Source organism: Gouania willdenowi, chromosome 11, assembly GCF_900634775.1.
Source record: "Gouania willdenowi chromosome 11, fGouWil2.1, whole genome shotgun sequence".
Lineage (NCBI taxonomy): Eukaryota > Metazoa > Chordata > Actinopteri > Blenniiformes > Gobiesocidae > Gouania > Gouania willdenowi.
This window is the reverse complement of record NC_041054.1, coordinates 29,557,565-29,578,141: the sequence shown is the minus strand read 5'-3', so window position 1 is coordinate 29,578,141 and position 20,577 is coordinate 29,557,565. Positions and strand designations below refer to the sequence as shown.

The 20,577-nt window shown below is 39.8% G+C and overlaps 1 long non-coding RNA gene across 2 annotated transcripts; it reads right to left on the bottom strand.

The window, feature by feature from the left end:
• Positions 1–13,665: 13,665 nt before the first annotated feature.
• On the bottom strand, positions 13,666–15,397 carry LOC114472504 (uncharacterized). Of its 2 annotated transcripts, none has more exons than XR_003675127.1 (3): positions 15,125–15,397; positions 14,988–15,050; positions 13,666–14,910 (listed from the first exon to the last, which is right to left on the bottom strand). It is a non-coding gene; the product is annotated as an uncharacterized LOC114472504 (long non-coding RNA). The 2 variants fall into 2 exon arrangements; XR_003675126.1 differs by having other exon boundaries at positions 13,666–14,557.
• Positions 15,398–20,577: the final 5,180 nt, after the last annotated feature.

Below are 20,577 nucleotides of genomic sequence, written 5' to 3'. Positions count from 1 at the left end.
CGCTGGCACGTCAAATTTTTGCATTTTTAAAATTGGAAATAGCCAGAAATTAGAGAAGCACGTGATTGAATTTTGTTTAAATTGTTCAGACTCTACATAATGGTTCAGTGGGTGAAAAATAGGTGAGTTGGTTCTGACACCTGGAAACGAAGAAAGAAAGAAAGAAAGAAAGAAAGAAAGAAAGAAAGAAAAATAATCCAACCCAATAACAATGTTTCCCCCTTTTAGAGTACCATGAACTACACATTTTCGGAAAACACAGGGGCATGCCTACGACATGACAAGGGTCCCTGATCACTGACAGGCCTAATTAGGAATGGGGGCTTCCGTGGAAGACAGAGGTGGAGGGCCTCATCGTCCTGCTTCACAGCACCGTTGCGTGGACGCCATTGCAGAGCCAAAAATCCCCTCTGGGACTACGGGCATGTCCAGGATGTCGCTCTTCTCTCCGTCAGAGAGGCTAGCGAGGTCGAGCAACCGTGCTCTTTCCTGAAGCACCATAGTGCCCATAGCTCTCCCCGTGGCCTGGACTGCACATCGCTGGATGTGGTGACATATGTCCATGACGACCGACATCTCCTCAAACTTGGCTGGGTTCTGAGTCAGCCCAAAGTCCTCGTATAGCTCCATCTGGTAGGCCGTCAGCAGGGATAGGGCATTGAGCGCTCTTGTTCACCTTGTCAGTCAGGGCAGACTGGAGACGGTTCGTCTTGAACGGCAGGCTCGGCTTTCAGGGGGACACTGTTGAGAGTCCCGTTAGAAGGTTTGGTACAACGAGCGGCTCCATCGGAGGAGTCTTGAGCAGCCCGAGGCTCTCCATCGCCTCGCAGTCGAGGGTCGAAGCACCAGGCAACATGCTTCCAGGAGCGCACCACTTCCTCAAGCAGCTCAGGAAAGACGGGAAGATGTTAGCTTGTCGCACCTGTGGCTGCGGGGAGTCCCTAACCCTAACCCTAACCCTCGTAGCGGGACCTGGTGGACTTGGCTACGACAGTGGGCCAAGGGATGGCCAAGTCCAAACTGGGGAGAAAGGAAGCTGGTGTGCTTCCCTCATTGTACATTTTGTATTATTTTTGTAAATATCTATTATTATTATTATTATTATTATTATTATTATTATTATTATTATTATTATTATTATTATTAATAATAATAATAATAATCTTACTTTATCTTCTACTACTGTAATGTGTGTGTATCTGATCCTTATTTTTTTAACAATCTTTTACTTAATTATACACTTATTTAATGTTTATTCTTTCTTTCGTCTTGTTAAATGTTTTATTCTTCATTTTTCTCAAGTGGCTGTAACGTAAGCATTTTCCCCCTGGGATGAATAAAGGAATTCTGATTTCTGTTCTGAGAGGCAACAGAGGCAGCAGGCTGTGCTGCTCACGCTGGTTTGACGAAGATGTTGTGCTCCTCTTTATCCTCTGATATAAGGAGCTCAGAGGTGGCATCTTCCTTATCCTCGTAGTCCAGTACAAGGACGTCATCCTCGTGCGGAAGGACAGTGGCCAGGACGAGCTGGGAGCCCCAGCTGGTACCAGAGGCCACTGTAGTCTCCATCGGAGTCCCCTCTTCTTCAACCGTTGTGACGGCAGCGTTGTCTGGGGGAAGGTGGAGGTCAAGCGCAGACAGACTAGCTTGGCGTGCTCGCCGTCTGTGGAGACTCTGAACTGTGAACACCACACAGTGTCGACAGGCATGCTCCAGCCCGAGCAGACCTGGTTTGTGTCCCTGCTCGATATTTTGTTCCCGCATCCACAGAGTCGGGCTTGGGAGTCTCCAGACCCTCTGGTGTGAGTAGCCATGGCCTCCATCCCTGGCAGCAGGTGCGCAGGCAGGGAGTGGCGGTGGTTATCAGGATTAGTTTTCATTTTTTTTAAAACCCAAAATAGTTCCAAACTTCTGGCTTTAGCTGCGGCGGGTTATCCAGTGGAGCACCATCTGCATCTGCCATGTTTGCACTGAAAGCTTTGCTCTGCTATTGTCCGAATACTCGGGTTGAAGTAAAAATGTAAATAAAATAAATTTAGATTTTTATAAATGTTAATGAAATCAATCCAAAATCGATGAAATCAATTTTTTTACTCAGCTATACTTGGAACCAGTTTGATAAATTGCTTGCATACATTTTTTTAAATGTTTGAAAAGTACACTGACTTAAATGATCTTTTATCAATTATTCTCATTTAGGACGATGATTGAAGTAGGTGAATTGATTTGTTTTACTGGTAAATAACTTGAAAATAGTCTTAATGATCTGAATGAAAAAAATGTGATAAAATCACAATTGTGATTTCACAAAGAAAAAATTGTGATGGTTTTTTTTCCATATTGTCCACCCCTACGATAGATGGTTGGGAGCGTGTGTTGGATCTCACCTGAGTTTTGTTCTCTTTGTGTTTGCGGTTTACAGGCAGCTAGTGTGACGGCCCAGTGTCAGCTCGTCTTTTCAGGTTCAGAGTTTGGACAGAACGCTTTTAGTTAGAGAGTAGAGAGTGTTGGGCACAGCATCTAGTTACTACTCGTCTTACTCAGGTCTCTGTGCTGTTGACCAGCCTGTCCTGATGCTGCTTGTAAAGCGTAACCTCTGTCTATGTAATCAGATTCCATAAGCCCCCATCCTGTCTGTGTATTACTGAGCCCTGTATGTGGGTCCATTCCTCTCTGTTACCTGGTCGTGACACACACTCACGCACCCCTACAATGCAAATGGTGACTTGCTTTTTGTCAAGAGAATGCCATTGGTGAAGAGGCTTGTCACTCAAACATTACTGACCAATGAGGAAGCTCCGCCCACCATGGAACATTTGTGTCAAAATGGTTTAAGAAAAAAAAAAAGCTTCAAAACTTTTTTCACTTAAAAAAAACGTTTTTTTGGGGCTCAAGACTGAATCTTGTTTATTTTATATCTGATAATAACTTACATAAAGTTATGGTTGATAAATATGTCTCGGATTTTCTATAATTAAACCAGATCAAACTTGATTATTTAATCATTACTTGCTGAGAGTAGTACTAACAGGATATTTTGGTGTCACAATAATTACATTACTGTCTAATGGGACCAGCTTTGTCTGTGAACATGTGAAATATAATTTAAAATATTGCGTTTCACAAGTTGAATGAATAGTGACCAGTAGGGTGGGGAATCGTTTGGATTTGAAGGATTCTGATTTCGATTCCTGTTCAAAACAATTCTCAATTCCGATTCTTTGAGTTATGCAGGTCAACAGGTCACAGCCTTCACAGGAGAAATTTTTAATGTGAAAAAGCCTTTACACAGGCCATTTTTATTAATTCACTGAGTTGATATAGTTTAATTTGGTTGCTGTACTGTAGTTAGGGTATTCAATTACAAAGGCCCCCAACTGTAACTGTAAAACTTAAAGCTGCTGAAAGAAAACTACAAACAAGTTGTCAGCAGTCTAAAAAACAAAGAGCTACAGGTAGATGTGAAACAAAACAAAACAAACTCAAACCCTGCAGCAGTCATGTGACAAATCAATCAACAGTTCTAGTTGAGAAAGATTAAGTTAATTTTGGACGACTTGCAGCGATAACCGGCTGGTGACGACATAATCCAAGATGGCGGCAGCCCGGACTACAGCCGATACTATTTAATAAGAGCTTTAAAAAACATAGAAATAATGAAAAGAGTGGATGGACCGAGGCATAAACATGCGGACTTTCAGACAAACACACACGGACTTATTAAATTCTATACGTAAGTTCACAGTGCATTAGTGAATAGATCCAACATGGCTGCTGCTATGTTCTCTAACGTAGCAACAGCTACAGTCAGGATGACGGCGCTAGAGATGATGATGATAGAGAAACTTTCTTTTGAGGAAAAACAACAGCTTTTAAAAGATGGAGACCAACACCTGAGCTACCAGACCTTCAGCAAAGGTAAGGTCAGAACATTGTTGGTATTTTCTACAGTGAATGGAACAAAAGGAAGGATTGACTTTGTGGATGCTCCTCACTGAGGCTGTTCTGTGTTGTTGTTGTTGTCATTTTCTCTGTGTTTCTGTGTTTCCAACACAAACAACAGATGTGCTGCCGTGTCATGAGATGTATCTTAGAGTATGGAGGCTATATTAAATAATTGTTTATGTTTCTTTTATGGTGTTTTGCGATGATTTTGTTTGATTAACACTTGCCAGCAGAAACATATGAAATTGTCAATAGTGGTCTCGATTTGCAACGTGCCCATCCAACCCGAGTGATCACGGCACGTCACTGGTAGGGCCCCACAAAGCTACTGGGGGCCCCTGAGGCTCCTGTAGGCTACAGCCTCATCTGAGAATCAAAAATTGCTTGTCTATGTAACCAGAGGCGGGTTTAGGAAATCTTGGTTAGGGGATCAGACTCGAATTATGGTGGCACACTAAATTTTAAATAATAAAGCAACCATTTAAAATGCCAGTTAATAATACTGTTTACCCTAAATGATATAATGATTTTCAACATGGGCGTTTCCCCTATGTGTTAAAACAACAAAGCATGTTAAACATTTAAAGAAAAAAAACTTGCATGTGATTTGTAGTTAATGCTATACATTTTTTCAGTTTATCTGCGTGTAGATCAAATACCAGCTCTGAAGGTTCCTACGCAGTATAAAGGTTTAAATATCCATGCAATTAAAGTGATGAATGCATGACTATTTGTTTTAAAAGCATAAAATTAGTTTATCCTGACAAAAAACTATATGTATTTGTTAAGTTAACTCATAAGAGCCGACTGCCAAATGCCAACCACTGCAATCGAGCCGTAAAGGTGAGTTCACACCGAACGCGACTGTAGCGACTGCAGTCTCATCAATCGCCCCTGATGAGTCGCTTGAACATATTGGTGCTTTCCATATGATCACTCTATTGCTCCAGTGACGTGGTGACCAGGGAACAGAGTGTGTGCGTGTGCGTGTGCGTGTGCGTGTGTGTAGAGCCGGAGAGAGAGAGAGAGAGAGAGAGATCTGATCACTTCTTCTCCGGCCGTATGTTTACAGCACATATAGACAGCTCCGCTTTTACAGTTTAAATGATCAACTTATGGAGTTACTAAAGAATGAGTTCACTCAGAATGTAAGCGTATTCAAGAAGTTAATCGCTTTAATTTTGCGCCGATAAATTGAGGAAGTGTAGTACAGCCCTCTACTGCTGCCGTCTCTCTGTAGTGGGGGAGGGGCTGCTGCCTCGGAATTACAGACAAAGATATATAATATTCAATTTACATATGTACATAAAGAAAAAAAACTTTTACTTTAAACAACAGATTTAATGATTTAAAATTATCCAAAGTTTCCACTGCTCTTTTGTCTTATACTCCATGTAAAGAGGTCTTATATTAGTCTATTTTCTTTTTAAAGTGATGGAATCTTTGTGTCTTTAAACTCCAATTACATTTATGTTCATAATATCTTCCCTACAATATAAACAAGTTCAAAATATAACTAGTTTTTAGAGTTTGTGTCCACTGTATCCAGAATAATAATAATCTTTCTCAACAAGAACTGTTGATTGATTTGTCACATGACTGCTTCAGGGTTTGTTTGTTTTATTTAGTTTCACATCTATCTGGGCTGCAGCTCTTTGTTCTAAACTTGTGTGTAGTTTTTTTTCAGCAAGTTTACATTTTACAGTTACAGTTGGGGACCTTTGTAATTGAATACCCTATAGTTACAGTACAGCAACCAAAATTAAACTGTATCAATTGTGTGAATTAGGGATGAGTGATTTTGACAAAAAAAATTATCAAGATAATTTCCACTATTTATCACGATAATGATAAAAATCACGATAAATAAAAACTATAAAAAAAAATAAATAAATAAAAAAATCCCAACTTAGTGTAAACAGGTTTTTTACAAACACAAATAAATCTTAATACATCAACACTAGACACATTAAAAAGGCTACAATATCTGCTGACTCAAACAGCTCATGAGCTGATATTTTATGGAATATATTTGTGCATTTGGATCACTATTAGTGTTATTGTATGTAATTCATTTATTTCCTCACTTGAAATAAAATTATTATAAAAAAGCACATTAAAAGCACAAATAACTTCAATAGTGTTTTTACTGTTGATGAAAAATATTAAAAAAAAATATTGCGTTTCACAAATTGGGATGAATGAATAGTGACATTAGTTATTATGCTAATATTTATTTCACACAGCGTGTGACATGTTTAGCTTTTATTCTTCCATACAAGTGTTAAATCTGACCATAAACAAATTGATGGATCTGTGGTTTTATGACAGTAAGACGTGTTCTTTTTACTTGGTTTATTATTCCTTAGCTCAGTCTGTGCGTCGGTGTGTTAGCTTAGCATAGTTAGCTTTAGTTGAGTTTCCAGTTCATAATAGTTGCTACGGGTTCATCTCTGTCCCCGTGTTTGTGGAACTTTGGGTGGATCTGACGGAGGAACTTGACTCGGTTCCCTTTGTTGGATGGTTATCTGGTTTTAACCAAGTAGTGGTCCATGATGTATCGTAGCATAGTAGCTTCTGGTAGCTGTGACGAACACCTAGGGTTGCCAACCGTTCCGTAAAAAACGGAATCGTTCCGTATTTAGAAAAAAATGGATGCGTTCCGTATTAAAGTAAGAAGGAACGCCATTTGTTCCGTATTTCTGTCAGAGCCAAAATGAGCAAACATTAATCAATGAACGAGAGAGGACGTTTTATTTTGAAACTGCACAGTATGCCAATTTCCTACTCTTGTGTTTTGTTGTCACCAATGAGATACGGGCACTTACATTCCCACTCAGCTCATTGGTCAAGATAGGCTCACTTCCTTGTAAGGAAGATGTGTCGGCGAAACAGAGAAAAACAAAGCAGCATGGACGACACCGGCTCGGAGAATATACAAGATTTGCCAACCAGTACTGCTTCTACAAGCACTGACAGTGCTACACCTCCCAGGAAGAAACAAAGACGTTTACAAAAATATCGAGTTGAATGGGAAAAGGATCACGCATGGCTGGGGAAAGTGCATGACAATGAATATAAAGCAAACTGCATAATATGTCGGCGCGTATTTTCAATTGCCCATGGTGGCATTCATGACGTGAAACAGCATGCAAGTGGTACTGGACATGTCGAAAGACAACGGGCCAACCAAACAAGGGGAAGCCTTGACCGATTTGTTGTTCATCAGGCAACTCCAGAGGCAGATGTGGTAAGTACTTCTGGTTATAGAAACGTGCAATGAATAAATGTCAGACTCAGCATGTTATTGCCAGCGATATTACAATAGGCTTTAATGATAGTCTACAGTAGGCTATCATTAATATTTTATAATACTTTATAAATAAAATGTGATTGATTTATTGAATATAATTGCAATTGGTGGATTAATGCATAAAATGTATTTCCAAAAATAACTACAAATACATAGATAGGCTAATTGATGAGCACAAAGACCTTATACATTTCTAATAAGTTCAAACTTTTCATAGATATTTTCATATGCATATGCATATTTTCATGTGCAGACAGATATATATTAATTGCATGTTGGTAACCCTTGATGTAACAGAGTTATTGATTATTGTAACAGAGTTATTGAATATTAGTTATTCTGTAGATATAATATGCTTCTGTTTGTTAACCTGGGTTTAGTAATACACGTCGACTATAGGCTAATAAGATAATTTATTTTTTTCCTTCTTGATAGGTGACTGCTGCAGAGGTAGCTCATGTGTACCACACAGTCAAACATGGTTTAAGTTATAACTCAGCCGACTGTGCACTCAAGTTGATCACCCGAACGCTGAGTGACTCCAACATTGCCAAGAAGATGTCCTGTGGGAGGACAAAAGCTGAGGCAATTGTGAAAGATGTCCTGTCTCCAAAGGCGATAGAAGCTGTTATCAAACAGTTGAAAAGAGATGGTAATCCACTACCATTCTCTCTTCATACAGATGCCTCAAACAAAGGCAATCGCAAGATGTTTCCCTTGGCTGTACAGTTTTTCACACCAGAGAATGGGATAGTCAACAAAGTAATAGATTTTGTAGAAAATCCAGATGAGTCTGCAGAGGGAATAGTCAGATCAATCCAAAGCTCCCTTGACAACACAGGTTTATTCCTTGATCATGTGTCTGCATTCAGTGCTGATAATGCAAATGTCAATTATGGTGTCCACAATTCTGTCTTCACAAAATTGAAAGAGATCAACTGTGAGATACTTCGTGGCAACTGTCATGCACATATCATTCATAACACAGTGAGAAAAGCTCTGGACCAGCTTTCAGTGGATATTGAAAATATTGTCCTCAAAGTTTATGGCTTCTTCTCCATCTCTGCCAAAAGGAGAGAGTCTCTGAAGGAGTTCTGTGAGTTTTGTGATACTGAATTCCACGAAATCCTGCGCCATGTAGTGACCAGATGGCTGTCACTGAACCCTGCAATCACCCACCTGCTCCAAAATTGGATGCCACTAAAATCATATCTGATTAGCATTGGTGAGGAATGTCCAAAGCGTCTTCAAACATTGCTGAGGTTGAGAAAAGACGCTCCTGGACCAGAGGAGGAGGCAGACATTGTAGAAGTGTACCTTCTCTTTTGCAGTAATATCATGTCCTTGTTTGAGGAGGTGGTGAAGAAGCTGGAGACAAACGTAACTTCGTCTGTTGACCTTTATTGCATCATGGAATCCTTTCTGAGGAGACTAATTCAGAGAACAGATGATGGTTTCTACGGTTATCTCACACGACAGAGGCTCCAGCATCTCTCACCATCTGAAGCTGATGTTGCCAAGCAGGAGTTTACTGCCTTCTTAAACACTGCCATTAGTTACATCCAGAAGTGGTTTGACTTTTCAGAGGAAAACTGGCTTTTTCACCTGCAGCCCCTCTCTTTAGAGTCTGGGAAGATATCTTTTGATGAGATGGAGAAGATCACTGAGCGGCTTCACATGGTTAATAGGTAAGTTAGATACAAAATGCAAATGTAAACCATGTTTTACTATTGTTGATGATTATGAAAGTCCATACAACTCATAGAAATATTCAAATAAATACATGTATATACACACACAACTTTCTACACATATAATTAATTTAGTTAAATAAACTGCAAAATACTGTATAAAGTTCTGAAATGTGTTTTATTTCTGTATTGACCACCTTATGGCCTGTGTACCATTTATGACTAACACAACCTTTCTTCTCCTCTGAAAGACTTAACATCTCCATGGACAGCCTCTATGAAGAATGCATGACCACAAATAACCTTCTTGCACACCTCACCACAGTGGCCCAAGAAAAGGAACAGTGGCAACGCAAGGGAACAGCAGAGAGGTGGATGCAAGTTCTTCAGGCAACTGATCTCCCCAACATTCAGGCTGTTGTATCCTTTGTCCTCAGCATCCCATCTTCCACTGGGTTTGTAGAAAGGATTTTCTCCTTCATGAAAAGCAAATGGACAGATGTGCGGAACAAATGTTCCATTGAACTTATTAGGAGTGAGCTTATTGTCAGCCTCAATTATGACATGTCTTGCTCAGAGTTTTACTCTGCAGCACTGAAAGACAAACAGCTCCTTGCTGCAGCAAGAAGTCAAAAGAAATACCAATGGAAAAAGTAGGTTATGTACCACTGAGCTCTTAGGATCCCAAGGTCATTCACATTTCTGTTTCAATACAAATGAACATTCCAGGCATTTCAGGTAAAAAGGTTTTTTTTGGCACAGTGCAATGGTTCTTTGAAATTGTCTTTACCATTTTGTACATTAACAGTCCTGTATTGCACACTGTTTTAAGTTAAAGAGGACTATTTTTTCTTAAGAGAAACCTTTTTTGCATTTTGCACATTCAGTCTTCATATCCCACTGTTTTTAGAACACGAGGACAATTCATTATTTAAAGGAAAAACTTTTTGTTTCTGTTTTTTTTGTTTTGTTGCTAGTTTGCACATTTTACAAGCTTTTAGAACTATTCAGAATAATTTCTGTTACAGAAATTATATTTTTTCCAGTGCAATAAATAGATAAATGTTGTAACAACAATTTATTTCTGTGTATTCCATGGAAGGAGGGGGGGGGGGGTTACATGGTGGATTTGGGTGGGAGTTGTGCCGGGGGTCCTTGCTGTTGGGCAGGGGTGTTCCTTATTTTTTTTGTAGGGAGTTGGCAACCCTACGAACACCTCACACACACACAGACGGCTGTGTGTGTGGGGGGGCGATGGCTGTGCACACCGTGCAGAGATTCCGTAAACAACGGTCCGCTCCAGAGAATAAGTTGTTGACAACAAACAGGTAGTTTTGGCCTGTGGTACGTGTTTTTTTTTTTGGGCATTCTTGGCTAAATTGAGGGACAAATGGCCTGTGGCCCTTGCTAATTTCCGACATGGGAATTTATCGTTTAGGCGCCAGGCGCGGCCAGGGACCAGCCACACTCCCCAGCAGTCCAGGGGGCGACCCCCGCCGCACGCTAGCCCGAAGTGCCCCCCCACCCCAGCCGCAACAGGGAGTGGCCGGGCAGGAGAGAAGCCCGCGCCCGTATCAGGGCCAGCACAGGCTCGCAGGGCACCACGATACAACACCCTCTACAGGGAGGCAGCCCCGGACCCCCCGACAAGAAAGGACGCTATCAGTTCCAGCTCTTCTAATAAATAATTCAGTTTTTCTCATTCCTACTGTTGCTGACTATTGTTCTTTGTTTAAGTATCACTGGGTTAACGTTTTTCTAACTTTCTACACTACAAAATAAGTCATGAAAATATGTATGTTTTGCACTGATATTGGATCTGCCAATATGCAAAGTTACAATATCGGTATCATATCTGAAGTAATAGTTGTATTGGGACAGCCCAAGTTTAAAAAAAAGTGCAGAAGAAGGAGGAGCTCTCAGGTAATCAGCCAATCAGATTGTTCATTGCTCCTGCAGAACAAAGTCAAACCTCAAAGTCAAACTGTTTCCACTGAAGACCTTCATTAACAAATCCATGGTAATTTAAATTCTTCAGCAACAAAATCAAAGCATTTTCCTCCACATCATCTGATCTCTGAACTAACTGATTATTTTAGTCAATTTCAAAGTGATACACTGCAAAGGATGGATTGATTAATATTTCTAGATCCTTCTCGTTCATTCTGTCTCTTCCATTCCATGCTGATGTTACAGGTGAATGGAGGTGTCTGAAGGAGGATTGAGGAACCACTCAGCCGTGACAGCAAACATGGACTGCTCAGAAAAGGTGAGTGGAAATGAGTGGATAAAAGTCTTTCAGCAAACGTGGAACCAAACCAGTGAATGTGGAACCAGTGAAGGACACCTTTAAAGCTGAACATAAGCTGGAAATCTGGTGAAACATGTGACCTCCAATTGCTCAATGACACAGACAGGAAGTACAACAACAGATCAACCATAACATGATGAGCCCTAATAAGAATATATTCTTTAAGTAAGTAAGTAAACACTAAACTTTACCATCATATATATTAAAAAACATGACCAAAAACTCTGTTTTAACTCTGTCAGCAGTGATGCACTTTCAGTGTGAGCTCGTGTATGTGAGGGATTGAGAACGAACAGGGAGACAGGCAGACCTGATTGGTTAAAAAAATTGGATTGTTTTTTTTTTCCATTGGCTGAAGTTATTACAGATGTACAGCTGCTACAGTTGAAGGATTTTCTTCATTTTTTTTATTTTCTTTTTATTTATTTTATTTATTCAGTTCATTTCCGACATGGTTACAATCACAAAAATTCACTTTGACATACAGAGCAGAAATCACACCGTTTTTTTTTTGTCTTTTTGCATGCCGGAAAGGGAGACGGAAAAAGCAGTTTGCTTATCTAAATCCGTCCCCTGTTTTGAACACAGTAAATTTGACATCAAAGCATGTTTCTTTCCTGGTCGAACATTCTTATCTTCTTCATACCACAATTATGTTTTTTTTTTGTCCCTTTTTTGTGTTGGATGTGTTCTCATCTGCAGTCCTTGTTCCTGTTATTACTCCTCCTCTTTCTCGTTGTTATCTGTATCCCCTCGGGCTTTCTTTTCCAGGCGTTGTTTACGTTCCTCCAGCTCTCCACACGAAAAGTTCTTCTTCTTTCGAAGTACCTTGATATCCTCGGAAAGCCGTCTCAGCATACGATACATCAGAATGGCACATACCCCCATCATTAACAGGCCAAAGATTATGACCCCTAGCAGATAGATGTCTTCCACATCTTCCACTGACAGCAGAGAGAGACAGAGCATCTGGCTTCTTCCCTGTGCATCCATGACATATCCACTTGGGTATGTGTCTTTTGGACACGCTGGTTCGTGCTGTAGTGATCGTCTCTTCGTGAAGATTGAGTCGATGGCGTTCAGTGACCAGTTGATGAGTTCCATGTCGTCGCTGTTTTGATCTTGTATGCGTGTAGGAATATCCTCCGTGTCTTCTCTTTAAATCTTATCAGATTTTCGAATTGTTTTGTCTCTGCCTCAAGGATATTCCAGTGGTTGATAGCTTTATACACAGTACTGTTTCCATATGTTAGATTTAACCCTGTCTAGTCTAACCACATTATTATTTCTGAAGTCATAGGCTTTTTGTTTGTATGTGAAACGTTTTTGTATTTGATGTGGTAGTTTTTTTAAGTGAAGCCCTAAATGCGTGTATTTGTGTGTTGTAGTGTATTATTTCTTGCAGTTTTAGGTATTTTGACTTCTCAAATAAATCGTTTGTGTGCGTTGTGTGGTGCTTTATGTAAAATTCTTATAGCTTTTTTTTGTAGTTTAAATAATGTTTCAAGATACGTTTTGTAGTTATTACCCCATATTTCGGAGCAGTAATTTAAATGCGTTGCTATGAGTGATGAATATATTGTTCTAAGTGATTTGGTATGTAGGATTTGTTGAAGCTTCCATAGGATGTAACTGCTTTTGGCAACTTCATTTTTAACCATTTGTATATGTTTTTTCCAAGTCAGCTTCTCGTCCATCCACACTCCTAGTACCCTATATTCTTTTACTTGTTCTATTATTTCCATGTTTAGTTTCAGTCTTATATCTCCTGTTTTTTTTCTCTTTCTGAAATTGATGAATTTTGTTTTGCTAACATTTAGGGCTAATTTATTTACATCTAACCAAGTTTGAATTTTTGATAGTTCTTCATTTGTTGACTCTATTAGAGTTTTAATGTCTTTACCTGAGCATAGGATGGTTGTGTCGTCTGCAAACAACGTTAGTTTGAGACAATTTGAGACTTTGAAAATGTCATTTATGTATAAAATGAACAGTTTTGGGCCCAAAATTGAACCCTGTGGAACACCACATTGTATGGTTTGGCATTTTGATGTGTGTTCTTCAAAGTCAACATATTGTCTCCTATTTGTCATATAGCTTTTAATCCATTTTAAGGCATTGTGCTTTATTCCGTAATTTTTAAGTTTTTCTTCTAGAATATCATGATTAATTGTGTCAAAGGCTTTTTTTAGGTCCAGAAAAATTCCGAATACAAATAGTTTTTGTTCTAGTGCATCTCTGATATTCTCCGTGGTGTCAATCCTTTTTCAGAGAACAAAAGATCTTAATTTCTGTCAGGACATAAATACATTTTCAACCAAAAACTAAAAAGGTGTGTCTGGAGAAAATCACCAACCCTAGCTTTAATTTCAGGTATTCCAAAAAAAAAAAAACTGGTAAAAAAAAAAAAAAATCTTCATAAATGTCATTACTAACAATTCTTTATTTTCAGTGGGTTCTTCTGAACATGAACTGCCCTGAACATGAATGCAACATTGCCAAACATGAACATTTCTTCTGAACATGGCTTCTCTTGCCTACTTCCTTCTGCCAGAGACCTGGCAGCGCTTCCTCTCACATAGCTGAGCTACATTTGGCTTGTGCTCATCACCAACCTTTCTCTTCACTGCAGGCTTTGAACATGACATGATATCGGCTAATTGCTGTCACTCTCCTAATATAGTTTTTTTTTTTTAAGCAATAAAGTTAAAATCACGTGTTTAGCCAACCAGATGCACGGAGAATGTCATTTCTGCTTTTTCTTCCGGCGACAAGAAGGCGGATAATGAACCACTCGGCAGCAATTGCCTTTTCTTTTGCGCTCAGTGTTCATGTATGTTGTGATGACATGAACATAGTGACATTTGTAGATGGTAGAAAGTACCGAGATAGAGAGCGGGAAAAAAAAAGCGATCGTCAGTGGGGCATTTACTATCCGTCGGGACAGTGGGACATTAGCCGATTATAGCCGATATAAACCATGTGTAGCAATGCTTGAGGACAATGCCACCCTTGACAAGATGGGCACAACGTCCAGAATAAAACCCACAGGCAGAGAACGTGGTTCCAATCAATTAAAACTACGTTATAAACAATAATTAAAACAAACTAAACACAGGAAAACAGATGGTACGAGGACCTGCAAAGGAAAGAAAGACAGGGCTGGGGCTTACCACGACAGCGGTAACAAAAAGGGGAGGATCCAAACTCAACAACACCCGTGAGACAGCAACCAGACAAAGTGAAACACACGGAACCACCACCACGGAACCGCTGTCGCCTACAGGCTCCCAGCACCTGGCAAACAAGAAGAAAAAACAATCAAACATACAGAAATGGCAGCCCTCATACCATCAAAAAAACAAATGAGCACAACCCAAATAAACCATAAAAACAGCACAAATGGAAAATAAGAATGAACAAATATGTCAAAACTCAACACCTTGGGTTATGAAAACACAAATTATAAGAGAAGTAAATGATAAAACGTTGAATCTGCGGCTTTAAGCAGCTACTGTCCCAGGCACAGAAGGACAGAGTCACAGCAGCCACAGACACCAACTTGAGAATGTCACAGTGATGTGAATGAGATAAAGAGGAGAGCCAAAACAGCAGCGTGGACTCAGAAATAGGCAGCTGGCGACCACATACTGTAAAATAAACATATCAATAAATCAAGAACTAATCTAAAAGAACAACTACAAGTTTGGGCTGAAATTGTACTTACAACCCGGCTGTAATCACGCTGCAGGAGGAGGTAAACATACGGCTCAGACTCCACAAAGGAGGGCTGGAAAAGAGTTTTAAATTAACTTCTCCAGACCATCCTCCGCTCACCATAAGGCAGACAATCCAGCGACCTACCTGCAGGATTAGTACTGCGCACACACACAAGCTCCGGGAAGCAGCTCCGCTCCCAGCCACACCACTACAACGGAGGGAAACCGGGGTAAACACAGCGCCCCGAGGATCAAAAACAGTGCATACATACCTTGCCCCACACACACACACACACACACACACACACACACACACACACACACACACACACACACACACACACACACACACACACACACACACACACACACACACACACACACACACACGTAAACTCCGTGAAGAGGAGACAGAAGAAGAGGCCAGCTGGGTGCATTTATATGCAGTGCACTAATTACTGAGTGGCCGCACTGCCCCCCTGTGGTAGGGAGAGTAACTCCCTCTTGCCACACATGGGACGCAGCCACAGAGGCTTTTATTTTCTATAATAACCTTTCACCCTTAACAGCCACTGTTCTTTCTAGGGAATGCATTTAGTTTGGTTCCTTCTCTGTGTTTAATCTCTAACTGTTCTACAGGACTCTGGAAGCCAGAACAAAGTGACATCTCAACGCTCTCAGGACGAAGAAGCTCAGCCACAACAGAGAAACAAAAGTTCCCACTCCACAGAGCAACGAGTTGAACAGCAGAGCCAAGCTGGAGTTAAAGCTAAACATACATGTGACCAGTGTGGAAAGGCCTTTACCTTTAAATCAAACCTCAATAGACATCAACGAATCCATTCTGGAGAAAAAACATTCAAGTGTGATCATTGTGGAAAGGCTTTTAACAGGAAATCAGACCTCACTGTACATCAACAAATCCATTCTAGAGCAAAACTGTTCAGCTGTGACCAGTGTGGAAAAGCTTTTAACCGGATTTCTAACTTAATAAGACACAAAGTTGTTCATACTGGAGTTAAAAAGTTTAAATGTGACATGTGTAGAAAGGCTTTTGCTCAGAAGGAGCACCTGAAACGGCATCAGCTTGTTCACAGTGGAGAGAAACCGCACACGTGTGATGAATGTGGGAAGAGTTTCAATGATTCTGGACACCTCAGTCGACATGTCCTCATTCACGGTGAAATCAAAGCGTACAAATGTAAACAGTGTGGAAAGACTTTCACACAAAGATCAGATTTAACGATGCACATGCAGACTCACTCCAGAACAGAGTTGTATCGCTGTGACCACTGTGGAAAAATATATAAACAGAAAAATAACCTCACTGAACACCTGAGATCTCACACTGGACATGAAGTGTGTCCCTGTGACCAGTGTAGCAAAGTTTTTACAACATATCAACAGTTAAAATATCACCAAATCAGCCACTCATCAGAAAGACCTCATAAATGTGACACATGTGGAAAATCTTACAAGTGGAAATCTCATCTTAATCACCACCAACGTATTTGTGACAAGAATATGTTCAGATGTGATGAGTGTGGGAAGACTTTCAGAACTTCATCTGTTCTCCACTCACACCTCTGTGTGGATGGAGACATGGAGCAGGAATCATCTTCAGATCCCAGCGACACACGGATGGTGACGACACCTTCTGGTTCCAGTGTTGGACTGAAGAACCCAGAGATCAGGATTCACACATAAACCTGCTGTCAGCTGGAAAATGGACACCAACAGTTCAGAAAGTTGTTGATCTTTGAAGACCCGGGGTCTCATTTATAAAAGTGTGCCGAGGTAAGGACACTTCAGCTGGCGTACGATAAAAACCAGGAAGTCTGTAGGAAGTTTTTTTTTAACGATTTATAAACAAGGGCGGTAGTACGTCCCACGCCTTTTTCCGTTTATAAATCACAATCAACTCGAAAATTATCGCACGTGAGGATATTCGGTGACAGTGAACATTACAAATGATAGAAAAGCAGATTGTATTGTGTTGCCTCATCAGACTGTGACAGGTGAAAAATAAACGATCACACATAAAAGCGGAGGAGAAAATGTGTATCACCCTCCATAGGAAGAGTGTCTGTTCAACAGGTGGAGGAAAGGGGCGGAGCTCAGCTTCACAAAAAGCTGGAGGGTCAGTGGGGATTGGGGATCCCCTCTGTGTAACGGAAGTGGGACACACACACAGATGCACTATATACGTATGTGCGAAAAACATAGGATTAAACGCCGCAGAAGCTCGTCTTCCTCCCACTGGAGCCTCTTCCTCTCTCCCGCAGCACCTTGTCCTCACGGGGGGTCCTGCCTCTGGCTGGTCTTTGAAGATCCTCTCCCTCCGGTGTATCAGCCAATTGTTTGTCGGTTTGGTGCAATGATCATGTGATTTTGATTACAATTATTATATTAATATAAAACTGTATTTGTAGGCGCGCACGCGTCACTCACTCCCTGCGGGCGTCAGTATAATTTTTTGCAAATGCATTCTTCAAATAATTGTGTTGTGAAATGTTCAATGTGTTCGATTATTTCACACAAATTCTATCAATTTTACAGAGCTGTCTTTAATTTCAACCTTCCCCTGTTGGCGTCAGAGTTTCCCGTTTCTCATGATTTTGTGCGTACGGCAGAGTCAGAGCTGCCTTGGAGGTGCGCATATTATCTTATATTGTCAGGGTTTTTTTTTTTATAAATCGCAAACTTTGCTTATATGTGGAGTACGCTTTCTTTTGTACGTACACAGCGTTTATAAATGAGGCTCCTGGTCTGAAAGAAAATATCAATACAATGATCAGTTGGAAAAGAAGCAGGAAGAAGTTTCCCTTTGTTCAGTTTCTATATTTTCTATAGCTGCTGTATTCATACATGATGGTATACAAATAATAATAATTATTATTATACACTAATGACAGATTCTGCATCAGGGCTTAAATACTGATCAGTTTGGGGTCCAAAGGGCTGCAGATTATAGGAAAACCAGCCCTAGTTTGTACTTCCACCAATAAATGAAATGTAAAGTATGTAATGCACCAACAATTAGGGATGGGAATCGAAAACTGGTTCGCTCTGAGAAACGCCTCTCAGTAATCAAAATCCTAGGAATCGTTTGTTTGCTTGCCTGTCGGTTCCTCTTACGTTGGAAATACGTAACGATAAACTCCTCCAGGTCCTGTACATTGTGTTTATGCTAGCACCAAGTGAAGCTGCTTCCACCATATAGTTGTTTGCTGTCCACCGCGGAGAATCCACCTCCTCCACCCACAGCAGCGCTGTCCTCTGTGCTGTGTTTGTAGCGTCTCTGTTGCTATGCTACTGACGTCTGGGTTCTGTACACTTGCGCTAAAGTTGCTTCTTGCACTAACTTTTCTTCCAAAAACAACAAACTTCACACACAGCTCATCACCAGTTCATGTCCTCATAAGAAGTAATCAAACACGGAAGGTGCACTGGTACTGATTGTTGTCTTTAGTTTGCTCTTTCACACTGGTTCACACACACACACACACACACACACACGCACACACACACACGGCTGATGACGTCACATGTAACAACGGGGACGGCGTCTCTGAAGGTCCATTTATAGAAATATAATCAAAGGATAAACTAAAGCTTTACCGTTTAAATACATAACAATAAGTGCAGCTGTGCTTTTGATTAATATGTTATTTTTTACTGAATAATTATTTGTTTTATGTCTGAATTAGTTTTGGATCAAGTTGTTCAAGTTCAAAAGGAGCACTGTAAATATTCTCAAATGTTTGTAGCCAAAATGTGTCATATGTAATAATAATAATAATAATAATAATAATAATAATAATAATAATTCATCAATTTCATATAGCGCTTTTGTATATATTATTATCCATTGAAAACAATCTATACCTGGTGGATTAAAAGAGAGCTGATGTCCCTGCAGGGAATTAAAGAGACAAAGATAATATAATATAATATAATGTAATAAAGAGTTAAAGCAAACAAATCATTAGTATTATTTAATTCCCTCACCCAATGAGAATCGATAAGAGAATCGGTAAGGAATCAAATTGATATGCAGTATTGATATTCGAATCAGAATTGCTAAATTCTTATAAATTTCCATCCCTACCTACAATACAATAAGTGACAGATATCAGTCCCTGTTGGATCTTAGTGAGCAACTTTGCTTTAATTTTGTAAAATGTTGTGGAATAATTTTGGAAAAGTTGCAGGATTTAAAAAAATAAACGAAGAGTTCCTCCAACAATTTGTTTTGAGAATTCTACCATGTTGCCCAAATGGCGCCATCTAGTGGACAAAGTTAGTACATCTCCCAAAGAGATATAATTGCTGACAGGGGTGTGGAGATCACAGGTGACCCTGCAGCAGCATTCTCCCTCTTACTGCCATCATCACCCTGGCCATGCGTCCTTAGCATGTACGACTCTTTATGTTTTTGTGGAAAGCTCATGTTAACTTATTTATTTTGTTATAGAAACCATTGCTTGGATGGAATAAATGCTTAAATGTCTCCAGTTGTCCTCATCTCTTAAATTTGAGATACTTGGGTGGTCGACTACTAACTGCAAACCTGAAAATGTTTTAATAATTTGAGTTTACAATGATTCCCATCACATGATACCAGCATGGGAAAACTGTGAGCTCTGCCAATACTGTAGAGTTTACTTAAATACATTTGGTGTCAGAGGGACTGAGATATCTACAACTGAATTAGTTTATCATTTCTACAGTACTTTATGTTTTCCATGTCATTTTTACATTGTCCGGCAGGCTGAACTAGATGATCTAAAGGGTCAGATTTGACCCCCGGGCCTTGAGTTTGATATATATTCTTTATGGAAGACAGTCTATGATGTCCATCATGTGTTTGTATACTGTACATATTAATCATCTGTCGCCTTCTCTACAGTCTATAAAAACTAGTGACATTCTAATAGATGTAATAATCAGATTCTAACTTCTAGATGAATATAAATGCTGTTAATGCAGACCATCTTCATCCATGTACCTTTGAATCTGTTTCTTTTCTTTGTCTTTGTAAAGGTATTAATATTTGTAATGAGTATCTAATACGTCACATAATTATATTTTCTTGATTTTAGATGTGATTTGTTTCATGTAAAGTATATTTTACAGTTGAAATGAATGTGATGAAATGGTTCCTGACAGTGAAACTGCCTAAATCCTGTGAATGGATCATACAGTGTGCTGAATGAATATCAGGGGAAGGGGAGCCCAAAGTGTCCAAACACTCCCATTTTATCACCATATTTACATTTCTATCAACTCTGTGATTATAGCTCATAGATTTATTCTAAGTGATATTTGTAACTCTGAAATGTTGTTAAATCTGTTCTTTAGCCTGTCCAGCCTTTCTTTAGAGTTTAGTATTTTCCTGTAAACTCATGATAAAGTTCTTCTTAAATCTAACTTTTGATGTAAAGTTTGAATCAATGTCAATGTAAAGATATCAAATGTCCAGTGAAGCTTTGTTTCTTTGATTAAAGACGTGTTATTGTCTGTGCTGGATTTCATAGAAACTTATCAGAGAGAGGGAGAGCTTTTCATTGGATAGCACATCATCCTCCATCAAAC